General features: G+C 31.7%; 1 long non-coding RNA gene across 1 annotated transcript; it reads left to right on the top strand.

Annotated features, from left to right (window-relative positions):
* The first annotated feature begins 6,204 nt into the window (after nucleotides 1-6,204).
* Nucleotides 6,205-8,530, top strand: LOC144379536 (uncharacterized). The gene is made up of 2 exons (XR_013442695.1): nucleotides 6,205-6,386; nucleotides 8,335-8,530. It is a non-coding gene; the product is annotated as an uncharacterized LOC144379536 (long non-coding RNA).
* Nucleotides 8,531-12,987: the final 4,457 nt, after the last annotated feature.

The following is a 12,987-nucleotide window of genomic DNA, read 5'->3' as shown; positions in this document are numbered from 1 at the left end:
AATTTAACGATAGAAGCAAATAAACTCAGTCATCTCACAATTCCCAAGAACAGAATCTGCTTTTATATTTTCTACACATTTTACTGCTCTTTGTAATTATTGAACTAAGTCCTCAATTAGCAATCTGTTGGGTTTGTTATTATGTCTGAAGGGCCCACGTGGCGTAACCATGAAAGAACCCCAAATTGTACCACCGTGTAACAAAGAACAAGCTATTAACTAGCTTTATTTTAATATAGATTTTATGGGACACTTGAAAAATATACAAATCCGTGTGAACAGCAACCATGAATTTGATATTTTGTTCTTTTCTTCTTGCTTTAGGAGTAAACATTATAATTCTCTTTTGTATTTGTTCTCCAACATAGTTTTCATTGCTGGTACCGATACCACAGAATATATGAAATTTTACTCTAAAAAAGTTATATTTATGAATAAAAGATAGGGAGGGGAAATAGACACAGATCATGATGACCAAGATCTTAGAAGGATAAAGCTTTGAATCACAATTGCAGGACATTCTATCCAGCTCAAAAATGTTGATTTTCTTTTTAAGGTTTCTGATAACTCTGAGTATCAGGAGGATCTTTTTCCAATTTGCTGGTGGAGAGAAAGGGGAGAGGATTCTGCCAGAAAGAGTGGCTATTTTAGAACACTAAATCTGTAAGTCTTAGGCATCTCCTTAGATGTATGCTTCAGGAACATAATTCAGGGCTGTAGTGGGTTTGGAATGAGAATCCTTTAATTGATAGTGAAGTCTTTAGGTGTTGAGCTTGAAAGCAGGGCCAGTGACACTTTGATCTAAAAAGGCTCAAAAGGGAGAGTCATGATTCTTTAAGATACAGTGACTGATTCCAATTAAATCTTTGGGCTACCAAGGGAGCATTGTATCTGGCTCAGAATAAACCCTGATGCTCAAATGCATTAAACTTTGGGGGACTCAAGGACTAAGTAGACACCTGGTGTTGAGCTCTTGGCCACTTTGAAGGAGTCCAAGCAAAGGTATACTTGGTGGCAAAATTGATGAGTATTTTAATGAAGATGAAATGAAATTTAGGTTAAAGAATTAAGAAGTAAAACAAAACAAAATAAAATTATTCCTCTATACATTTTCTTTCGGTAGCGAATCTCTTTTAATCTGTTCTGTTAAAATAATTTTTTGTTTATTTTGTAAGTAACATATGCATATTAAATATAGTCATACATGTATTTTGTGTCTTTCTTTTATTTTCTTAGGGAAATCTCTGGAAGTAAAATTGCTGAAGGAGCATTTTCATTCTTTTTAAGACTTTTGTAGTGTTTTAACTGACCTTCAGAAAGATTATACCACTTCCAGCAGACTTAGTTTTAAGTTTAAAGTTGTTCCTACATTTAACATATTTCAATTTTTAATATCTCTTTCTCTGAACCCCTTGACTGAACCCTTGGTTCATTCGTTCATGCATTCATTCCCTTATTCACTCCCTTACTCACCCATAGAGCCTAAGGTTTGCCCCAAATTATTATAGCATGGGGGTTAGGGAGAGATAAAGCAAAAATTTCTATATTTCCAATAAGGTAGTTTGTAATGAGCATGGGATGTAAACTCAGAAGACTTTGAATTGAAAACTAACTTCTATACTTCATTGTGTGTCACTGGACATTTTTGAGGTTCTAGTTAATCATTTTAAAAATGGAAAAAAGTAGTACCTACCTAAGAAAGATAAGCATATCTGCAAATGTTTTCTAAACCAAAAAGCTGTTTACAAAATGTGGTTAGGATTTGGCTTTACAAATGCAAGATGAAATTCTTTAAGCCCTCCAGTATTTGTACTTATTTGAGTTTGACAGTTCAAAGTCATATTATAATAATCTGAGTAAATATTCAGCTTCAGCAGTCTCTTTATCTCATATAGGATTGATTGGAGTTATAAATGCAAGCCTTTTTTCCTACCTCCTTCTTTCCTTCGGTTGGAGGAGGTCACCAAGAGGATGTGACTGCAGGTTGACCCTTCAGCTTGTCCTGGGCCATCAGAGGCTCCTCAGCCCCTCCCTTGTCCTTGGAATGTACGTTCTACTCACTGTTCAGCAGCAGGAGCCACTTGATGCAGCCTTGAGCAATGTGTTGTTCAGATCGTCTGGACAGTACATGTTACTCAACCCTGTCAAGGCCTCTATATAAACTTTTAAGATTCCTAATGAGTGGGGGCCGAAACCAGTTTGCAACTGCCTAAGCAAACCTTGTAAATCAGTTCCCTTGCTTACTACACCTGCCACGTACCATGCTGGGGTGGCCTGCTTCTTTCTTGGGTCTCCCCTTTCCCCCATTTAAGGAAGGGGACAATTTTCAATTTCACCCCAGAACTCTAGAGGTTGGGAACTAACACCCTTCCTCTCCTTTTCGTCTTCCTTTTCTCCTCTCCTTCCTGCCTTCCTCTTTCATCTCTAAATTTTATTTATGCGTTTGATAAACCATTTATTATTTCACTCACTTCTTTAAAAAATATTCAGAAAACATGAGAGAATATACTTGTGAAAATGCTCCCTGTCTGCAGTGCCCAGCCACTCAGTTTTCCTCTTTGCATCCAGTTTTATAGTAGTTAATGTATTCTTACAAAAATAATTTCTCATATATTCTCTTTCTCTATACCTACACACACACACACACACACACAACACACGTGTGTGTATATATATGTATGTATATAAATATATTAATATAATCTCACTTTTCCAAAAAACTATTGCATGTTACTTTCACTATTCTGTACTTCTGTTTTATTCACTTAAAATTCACTTAAAATACATCATACATTTTGAAGGTTGTCCCATATGGGCTTCTCTATTTGTTTTTACAGCTGTATAATAGTACATTATGACTATACCATAAATTATTTAAGTGCCTTGTTATTGATGGACATTTTGGTTGTTTCCCAATTTTTTATTTTACAAACAACGTTCCACTGCCATTTCATGTGCATGATTAGCACTGAAGGACACATACCTATAATTGGAATTGGTAGTTTAATGCATTTTTAATTTATAAATTCTGTCAAAATCCCTTGATAGGTAGATGTTATTCCAATTTATATACCCACCAGAAATGCATGAGAGTACCTTTTCCTAACACAATCACCCTTAAGATATTTTAACAACTGTTTGGTCATTAACAATCAGGTAAGTTAAAAAAAATGGTATGGTGAAGTGTTTAAAATGATTTCTTTTACTATGAGAAAGATTGATCATCTTTCCAATAATTGAAAGGCCCTTTAACTCTCTTTTTTCCACCAGTTACCATCTTCATACATTTTTCCTGTTATTTCACTTTTAGGTAGAAATTTAATTGCTGTTCTCTCACACATGCATAGACATCTCTCTTTTGCCACATGAGGAATGGCATCTGTTTCCAGTGTTTGTGTTTTGATCTTTTCAGTTGCCTTTTAGCATGAATTTTTTCATTTTTGTGAACTCAACTTAGAAATCTTCTAATCTTCTAATGCATTGTTTTGAGTTTAAAGTCATAGTAAATAGACTATCCTCAGCTTGAGATCATTCACATATATATGTATATATAAATATATATAGAATATATATATAATATAAATATAAAATATAAATATAAAGTATAATATATAATATATAAAATAAATATATATAATATATATATTACATATGAATATATATTTTATATATATTATATATATTACATATAATTTATATATTGTATATATATGTTGGAATATATATATATTGGAATTTATTTTGATTCTCCAATATATTTATAAAATACATATATATATAAATATATATATTTATTTGTTTTGATTTTTTAAGTTGCCTTTTATCATGAATTTTTTATTATTGTGAACTCAACTTAGAAATCTTATCTTCTAATGTATTGTTTTGAGGTTAAAGTCATAGTAAATAGACTATCGTCAGCTTGAGATCATTCACATATATATATATATAATATATATAAATATATATATATATAATATATATAAAAATATATATAGAATATATAAATATATATAAAATGTAAATATATAATATATAAATATATTTATAATATATTTATGATATATATTTAAAATAAATATATATAATACTTTATATATATAATATAAAATTTTTTATATATATTGGAATATATATATATTGGAATTAATTTATTTTGATTCTCCAATATATATATAATTTATTGGAATATATATATATTGGAATTAATTTATTTTGATTCTCAAATATATATAATATATATATATATAAATGTATATATTTATATATATGCTTATATATATTTATATATATTATGTATATTGTATATGAATATATATTTTATATATTTTATAAATATTATGTATGTATTATATATTTATAATATATATATTATATATATATTGGAATATATATATTGGAGTTAATTTATTTTGTTTCTCCAATATATATATAATTATATATATATAAATATATATAATTATATATATACTCATATATATATAAAATACATATATAATATATATAAAATATATTTAATATTTTATATATATGATATATATTATATATTTTATATATATTATATATATTATATATGATAAATTTAATATATATATATTTATATATATATTGGAGAATCAAAATATATTAATTCCTATATATATATATTCCTATATATATATATATATATATGTTTTGATTTTTTAAGTTTCCTTTTATCATGAATTTTTTCATTATTTTGAACTCAACTTAGAAATCTTCTAATCTTTCAATGCATTGTTTTGAGGTTAATGTCATAGTAAATAGACTATCCTCAGCTTGAGATCATTCACATATATATGTATATATAATATGTATATATTAAAAAATATATAAATATATATAGAATATTATAAATATAAATATAATATAAATATATTTATTATATATTTATAATATATAAAATATTATATATAATATTATATATATATTGGAATATATTTTTTGGAATTAATTTATTTTGTTTCTCCAATATATATATAATTTATTGGAATTAATTTATCTTGAATCTCCAATATATATATAAAATATATATAAATATATACATATAAAATATATAGAATATATAACATATATAAAAATATATATAATATATAATATATATAATATATATAATATAAATATATATAAATACATAATATAAGTATATTATATTTATATTTATATATATTATATGTAATAATATTTAATATATATATTATATATATTATATATTTTATGTATATAATATATATATAATTATATATATTATATATATAAATATCTATATTTATATATATATAACATATATAACATATATGTATTAAATTATTTTACATATAGCAATAATATGTATTTCTTTGGCCCTAATTCTGTCTTACTATTTTATGATATGCTTTTTCATTTTGTACCTTGTACATTTAGCCTTTGCAATTTGTGTTTTTGGTATGCTAATTTGAACATCTTATATTTATCTATAACTGTGTAGCTATGGTTGCTCAAGAGAACTTTGCCAAGAAATTATGGGGAAATAAAAGCATGAGTTAGCAAATATTGGAACACAAATTGATAAAAAGATTCAGAGTTGAATTTACGAAGAGAAACAAAGGACTTCTAGTTTCCAGTCCAGCATGTAAAAAGCTTAGAAGTTGTCACTCTATCTTAACAATAAGTAAAAAGCTGAGCAAATGGAAAAATCAACAAGTATTTTTAGATTGTAAGATAAGTGAGGTCAGTGGGCAAACCACGCCCCCATTCCTTCCCTGCAAATTGGAGAGATTAACAGACAAATACAGAGAATCACAATTTACCAGAGCAGAAACCCATGAGCAGGAACCAGTGCTGGGGTAGGGATCCCTGAACTGTAATTGACAAATTGCTGGACATTTAGAGTAGACAACTCTGAGAGATAAAACTTCAGGAGGACCCAGTCATCAGGTTGCCCCCACACTTCTGTGAGTTTTATCTCTTGGAGCTCTACTCACAGGTTCTCACAGTGAATGTCAGAAAAATCCCCTCCTGCTTGCATTAGCAGGAGAGGAAAAGGAACCATTTTGAAATACGCTAGAACATTCTGTTCTTAGCAAGATCTTGCCTCAGGAGAAACTTCTTACCCAGAGCCTAACCCATGGGGTTTTGTTAAGAGTCAAATTGATCTGGAGGAAGGGAAATACCCTACTCCAATTGGCTCTATCCCTCCACATGGAGGAAGAGATATATCCACCTCCAGCCCCATCTAACAACTTTCCATGGGGGAGAAGGGATACGCCGAACTCCAGTCCAATCTCGCCATCCTGTGGGGCTAAAGGTGGGGATAACGGAGAAGCACTGCTAAATTCACAGTTCAGAGGCTCCATATAAAGAAATATGTAAATCTACAAAAATAAACAAAGGTAATACAGAACGTATAAGTGATGGTAAAATTAAAATTTTTATTTTTCTTGTTCATAATTGATCTAACAGATGAGTTTCTTTAAAGTAATAATAGCAACAATATATTCAAATATATGTGTATATATATAGAGAGAGAATGAGTGAGCACGTACGCATGAGAAAGCACTCACGGAGAACTTAAAAAATATTTTGAACTAAGTGAAAATGAAAACACAATTTACCAAAATTTGTGAGATGCATGAAAGCAGTGCTTTGAGGGAAATATATAGAATTGAATGTGTGTATTAAAAAATAAAGACATCTAAAATCAATCATTCAAACTTCCACCTTAGGAAACCAGAAAAGGAAGAGCAAATTGAATCCAAATTAAGCAAATGAGAAAATTATTAAAACTTAAAGCAGAAACTAATGAAATTGAAAACTAGAAATCAATGGATGAAATCACTATAACAAAAAACCTGTTCTTTGAAAAAATTAATAAAATTGATAAGCCTCTTACTAGGCTAAGAAGAAAGATCAGAAGTATTTCACTGTTTTCCCTGGTGAGGCAAATAGAATTCCCTGAAGTAGTTGGGGATTGAGATAAATTCAGGCTGGGTTGCAGTTTCGGTAATATTCTTATACTTCCAGTTTGCCCAGCTGTTTGGGAATTATGCTACAGGGCTCTTAATCAAGAGCTCTGTGGTTCAGCAGGCCCCTCTCTGTGTTGGGTACAAAATGTTAATGCTTTTCTCTTTCGTAGAGTGGACCCATCAGTATTTCCCTCTTCTTTTTTGAGCCTTTGTGCTTGACTTTGTAGTCTCGTTCTCTTTGTAGCTTGAGTATTTGGCAATTGTCAGAGGAGGAGAATTATAAATTTATGATGCATGTCTTCCCAATTTTAATTGTTTTGACTAATAAGCCAGTCTTCCCTGTTTTCCAGGGTTCTCAACATTAAAGACGTTTTTTTCCTCTGACCTCACCTTCTACAAAGACATACAATCTGTTACCAACTTTAGTCCATTTTATATCTGTTCTGTGTCTTGCTCATTTCACACCTACTGTTACTGCTGTTTACCTAATTTACTCTTATTTCTTCTATTATTGATTACTTTAGTAGCTTTGTAATTGGTCTCTCCTGAATAGTTTTCTTCCCCAAATCTCTACTACAATCCGCTGTCTGCTTTACTGCTAGGAAAAACTTTCAGAGACACCACTCATGTCATTTAATCTCCAAGCTAAAAATAAAAGGAAAAAATTCTGTGTATTCCCATTTGAAAACTACAGCAACAACATTTTATAATCCTTAGCCCCACTGTCAAGGTTATAAATAACTGTACCCCTATGCACCCTTGCAGATCTAATACTTAGCACAAACCTTATTAAAACTGCACAAGTGCTCAGTTCTTTACCCTTTTTATAGCTTTCACTATCTTGTTTCTGGTGGCTTATAGCACCTTTCCCTATTTTTACATGTATAAATCCTACTCACCATACAAAGTTTAGTTCATGTGCTGTCTTTATACAGTTTTCTCAACCGACACATAGTGGGAAGGGAATCTAACTCTAACAAATATTGTTTAATCTCTATTGTCAGATACTGTGCCATGCATCTTCATATAAATGATCCCATTTCAAAACAATGGTTCAAGTTAAATATTGTTATTTTGTGCTTTTTTTTTTTTTTTAGTCAAATGACCCTAAAAGAAGTACATCTTCTTACTTACATGTGCAAAAAGCAATATATGGCTAGCGTTCCTTTTGAACACAAAGATATCTAATTACACAGCCCTGCTTTCTCCATTTCTTTGCATGCTCTCTACCTTACGAAATTATCTATTCCACCTTTAGACTTTATCTGTATTATTTAAGTAAATTATTTTATTTTATATACCATCTGTATGTATATCTGAAATTTGGTCCCTTGCTAAATCCAGTTTTGATTTTCTCTCTATGTGTTCTCAACAGGTAGTAGGAAAGTCATCCTGCATTATCTCCACCAACATCATCACCACTGTCATCATCACTCACCTTGATCGAGCTTATCTCTGGCATATTCAAAGTCATGTTACAACAGTGCTTAAAAGTGGCCCAGCTCTGTCTGGGGATAAAATGTTCTTACAGTGAAAATTTAAATTCAATAAACTGAATTTATTTTATTCTTTTTATTTTCTATTTTTTTATTTTTAATAAAAAAACTTTTTTATTTTCTATTTTTTATTTTTTAAAAATTTTATTTATTTGACAGAGAGAGACACAGTGAGAGAGGGAACACAAGCAGGGGGAGTGGGAGAGGGAGAAGTAGGCTTCCCACCGAGCAGGGAGCCCGATATGGGGCTCCATCCCAGGACCCTGGGACCATGACCTGAGCCGAAGGCGGATGCTTAACAACTGAGTCACCCAGGTGCCCCGAAAACTGTTCTTTTTAAATTGATATTTTAAATGTGAAGGTTTTTTGCTTGTGGAAGAGTGTTATCATCTACAGTTGAGTTTTTTTCTTTTAAAACAAGGAAAATAAATATAAAGTCTTTGACTTATTTTTTTTAAAGGGCATTCTCAGATGAAAAAACAGTAGGTTATACCTGAGGCTCCAACTCTAGCACTTAGAGTTTAAATCAGAGAGGCAGCCTGAAATGAAAATCTCAGGCAGTGCTGTGACTTGTCTTGTAGCATCAGCCTGACCTCAATGTAAATTGTTTTTTAGATGGTGGGGACAAATGAGAAAACTTGTGAGCAAGTTAAGAAAACACAACTTTTACCTAGAAGAAGATTGCCCTTGGGAATACATTTAAATCTTTTGAAAGCTATACCTATCTACTGTTTATGAACCACAAAAAGTGGTCTGCCTCAGCCATTCTTGTCTCTGCTCTTAATAGATGTCAGTCTGCCAGAAGGAGGGCTTATTTGTATATGTTGGTTTTAAGCAGGGTTAAGGGGTAAAATCTGAGTTCACTGTAATAGCACTGTTACATGCGTTATGTGGCAGAAACAGAAGAGAATGTCTGGTTGAGAAAAAATCCTGGGGTGTTCCTCACCTCTTTGCTGCAGAACGCTGTCACTCACAGAACTGGAAAATATTTGGTCCTTACTGACAAATAGAATAGGGCACAGGATAAGCCTTGGTCAGAGAATCACATGATATGAATCACAACACAATTATATAAGTATCCAGTTAGGGACAGGTCAATGAAAAATACTTTGCAAATGTTTATAAAGACTTATGCAAAAATTCGAGAAGATAAACCAATATTATTATGTACCAATAATGTTCCAGATACTTCACATGTATGAAGGTTCAATTAGTATTCCTACAACACTGAGGCATGATTTGACTTGACTTTACTAATATTGTCATTGAGAGTCACAGAAGTTTTTAAGTTTACAAATAATAATAGTATGTAAAAGACTTAAAATTCAGTGTCGGTTCTTTCCAGAGTTCAATAACATCTAATAATCAAAAAAAGAACACGAAACTCTGAAAAGCATCAGATATGGGATTAGGAGATTAGGATTCCTAAACCTGGTTTTGACCTAACAGGTGACATGTGCATTAACCTCATTTCACAGAAGTTGTTTCATTATGTGTATAAATAAGGAGAGGGTATTTCATATAGTCAATACTGTTGTACATGTGTTATGTATTTTTATCAGAAAAGTATGGCTGTTCCTATTTTATAATTGTGAGAAATAAGATGTAGAAAGTTTGTATAACTGGGAAAGCATAGCCAGCGAGCACTAGAGTCAGGTTTCCAGCCCAAGAATGTTAAAGAATGAAAGCCATATCATTTACATTACCTTTTTGTTACTTACCAAAGGAATCAGGATAATTTCTGATTGTTTATGCGATATAGGTGATACATAATGTCAGCATGGTTTTGGTAGCCAAGCAGCAAACACACAGATATGTTTGGCTGCAATCTAGTGCTATTGGTGGGAAAACAGTTGTTGGAGGCATTCCAGGAGCTTGAGGTAATGGCAGTCACCTAAATCCTAACGTGTCCATGTATGTGCTAAAATCACTATAGATCAACAAGAGGAACAAGTAAAATTGCAAAAATCTCACATTTTGCTTGGAGAAATGCAAAAATAAAAATACAGAATATTTTCTGAAGCCATGTAGAGTTAAGCAGGCATATTCAAAGGGGAGTTGACTTAGAAGAGGAATGAGACAAGCGATACTTCCTGTTTTTCTGCTTATTCTTAGGGCAAATGATAGAACTGCACAGGGCTCTAACTTCCCAATGGAGAAACCACAGTCTTTTAGGACTAAAGATCCAAAAAACAGGACTTGGACCATCCAAAGTGGCTAGAAAGTGAGAGAGAGGTCCCCGTAGGGAGAGCCACTCTAACTCTCATACTAAGGTTTGGACAGATTTTACAAATTTTAGGATTGCCATAAATTATGTATGCATGGGACAGCAAATTATAGCCTAGATAAGAATAAAAATAATGAAGATTTGAGCAGATATCCAAGTGAGAGCTTGTAATTTGAGTTTAAAAAACTTGATTCTCGGGGGCACCTGGGTGGCTCAGTCATTAAGCTTCTGCCTTCAGCTCAGGTCATGATCCCCGGGTTCTGGGATCAAGCCCCGCATCCGGCTCCCTGCTCCACGGGAAGCCTGCTTCTCCCTCTCCCACTACCCCCTGCTTGTATTCTCTCTCTTGCTGTCTGTCTCTGTCAAATAAATAAATAAAATCATTAAAAAAAAAAAAAAAAAAACTTGATTGTCTGCCAAACAACAAAAATCCAATTGGTAGGATATAACAGAATCCAGAATCTCCACTGTGGAACTTCCACATTGTACAGAATATAATCCAAATTATTATACATCTGAAGGAGAAAGAAAATGTGACCCTGAGGTGATCTAGATGATGGAATCAGCAGCAAGTATTTTAAAGCAGCTAAAATAACCATGCTCAATGTTTTAAAGGAAAATGTGCTCTGATTGTAAGGAGAAAATAGAAAATTTTGGCAAATAAATAGAAATTACCAAAAATAAAATGAAAATTCTACAAATGAAAAAGTACAATATCTATAATAAAATTTTTAATGGATGAGACTAATAACATAATAAATATGACAAATGAAAAATCAGTGAGTCTGAGGACAGATAAATATAAATCATTTAATTTGAGCCAGAAACAGGAAAGGAAAAAAAAAAGTTTTAAAAAGAAAGAAATTCAGACTCAGAAACTATTCAATAATATCTAATTGAAGGTCTAATATGTGTGTAGTTGGCAGCCCAGAATAGGAGAAAAGACAGGAAAGGGTTTAAAAAATAATAATTGAAAAAACAATGGTGGAACATTTCCCAAATTGTAGTGAAAGATATACAATTATTGATTCAAGAAGCTAAGCAAACTGAGGCTGCATGTATATTTTTAAATCTGGTTAGGTTCTTTGTCTTTATCATATCAAAATCCTGACTGATTTTTCCACCTCTCCCCAAGTTCTCATCTTGCTACAACTTCCTTCGTAACTGTATTCTCTAAATAACAGATATGACAGTGTAAACCCTTTTCTCAACAAGGTTCCATGGCTCTCCATTGTCCATGGCATAAAATATTTAATGGCAAATAATACCTTTCTTCCATCTGCTCATATGATATCTTATTTTCATCATTTTGGGGGGGCCAAGTTTTTGTTTTTTGACCTTGCATTCATGGTACACTATATTGATTTAAACAACTCTGCTTTTTGTTGAACTATTTTTCTCTTACTTGTTAAAGTCAGACATAATTCTCAAAAGTTCAGGAGCTCTCTAAAACATATTTTTTTGGGCTATTCAATACTGATAGAAGCATAATTTACATAATACTTAAGACTCTTTTGAAGTCAGTGAAGATAATTCCCTAGAGGGACCTTAAGCTTTAAATGATATGCTGTAGAAAGCAGCAATTGTGAATGCAGGAGTAAATCAGAAAGTGAGAAAAACTAAAATGTAATAAATTGAAAATGAAGGCATTTTGTGAAAGACACTTCAAAGGGACTTTTCCTTCAGAAATCCTAAAAGCACTTACGAGAAAAGGATTTATCTAAATATATTGATTTATGAAATTATATATTTGTAATTATTTAATATAAATATTCTCTTGAAAAGTATACAAACAGTTGTAAAGTTTACTTTTAAACATTATTTTCCTCCTTGGTGTGTTCATTAGACTTTGACTCATGTGCATAGCAACTTCTGTCTTACCAACAGGAAAACGATCTTTCTCCCTCCCTCCCTCCCTCCCTTCCCTCCCACCGTTTTCTTTCTTTACCTTTTTTGTATTCAAGCATGTGGTTATCACTTAGCATAGCCCTGGCTCTAGCTAATTAGTAAACATGAAAGAGGTGTTTTAAAAGGGCTAAATTTCTATCAAATGGATCGTTTTGGGAAACTCCAAATTCCCCAGGAATGTGAATCTGGGTTATTTCAGAATGCAGAGAATATGCTTATTCTTTCTGTCAAAGATAAAAGCCATTTCAGGAAAAGTCCAAATGACAGAATATGAGAAAAAGGACAAACAGAAGCCAAAATGGTATAGAAATCATCAGGTCTTGCATACAAAAGAGAACATGCATGGCCCAGTATTACTTCATTGCTGTGCAAAAACATAGGCTGTAAGATCTGAAGA

Source organism: Halichoerus grypus, chromosome 11, assembly GCF_964656455.1.
Source record: "Halichoerus grypus chromosome 11, mHalGry1.hap1.1, whole genome shotgun sequence".
NCBI classification, from domain to species: Eukaryota; Metazoa; Chordata; class Mammalia; order Carnivora; family Phocidae; genus Halichoerus; species Halichoerus grypus.
Note: the sequence above shows the minus strand (reverse complement) of the source record. Positions and strands in the feature narration are given on the sequence as shown.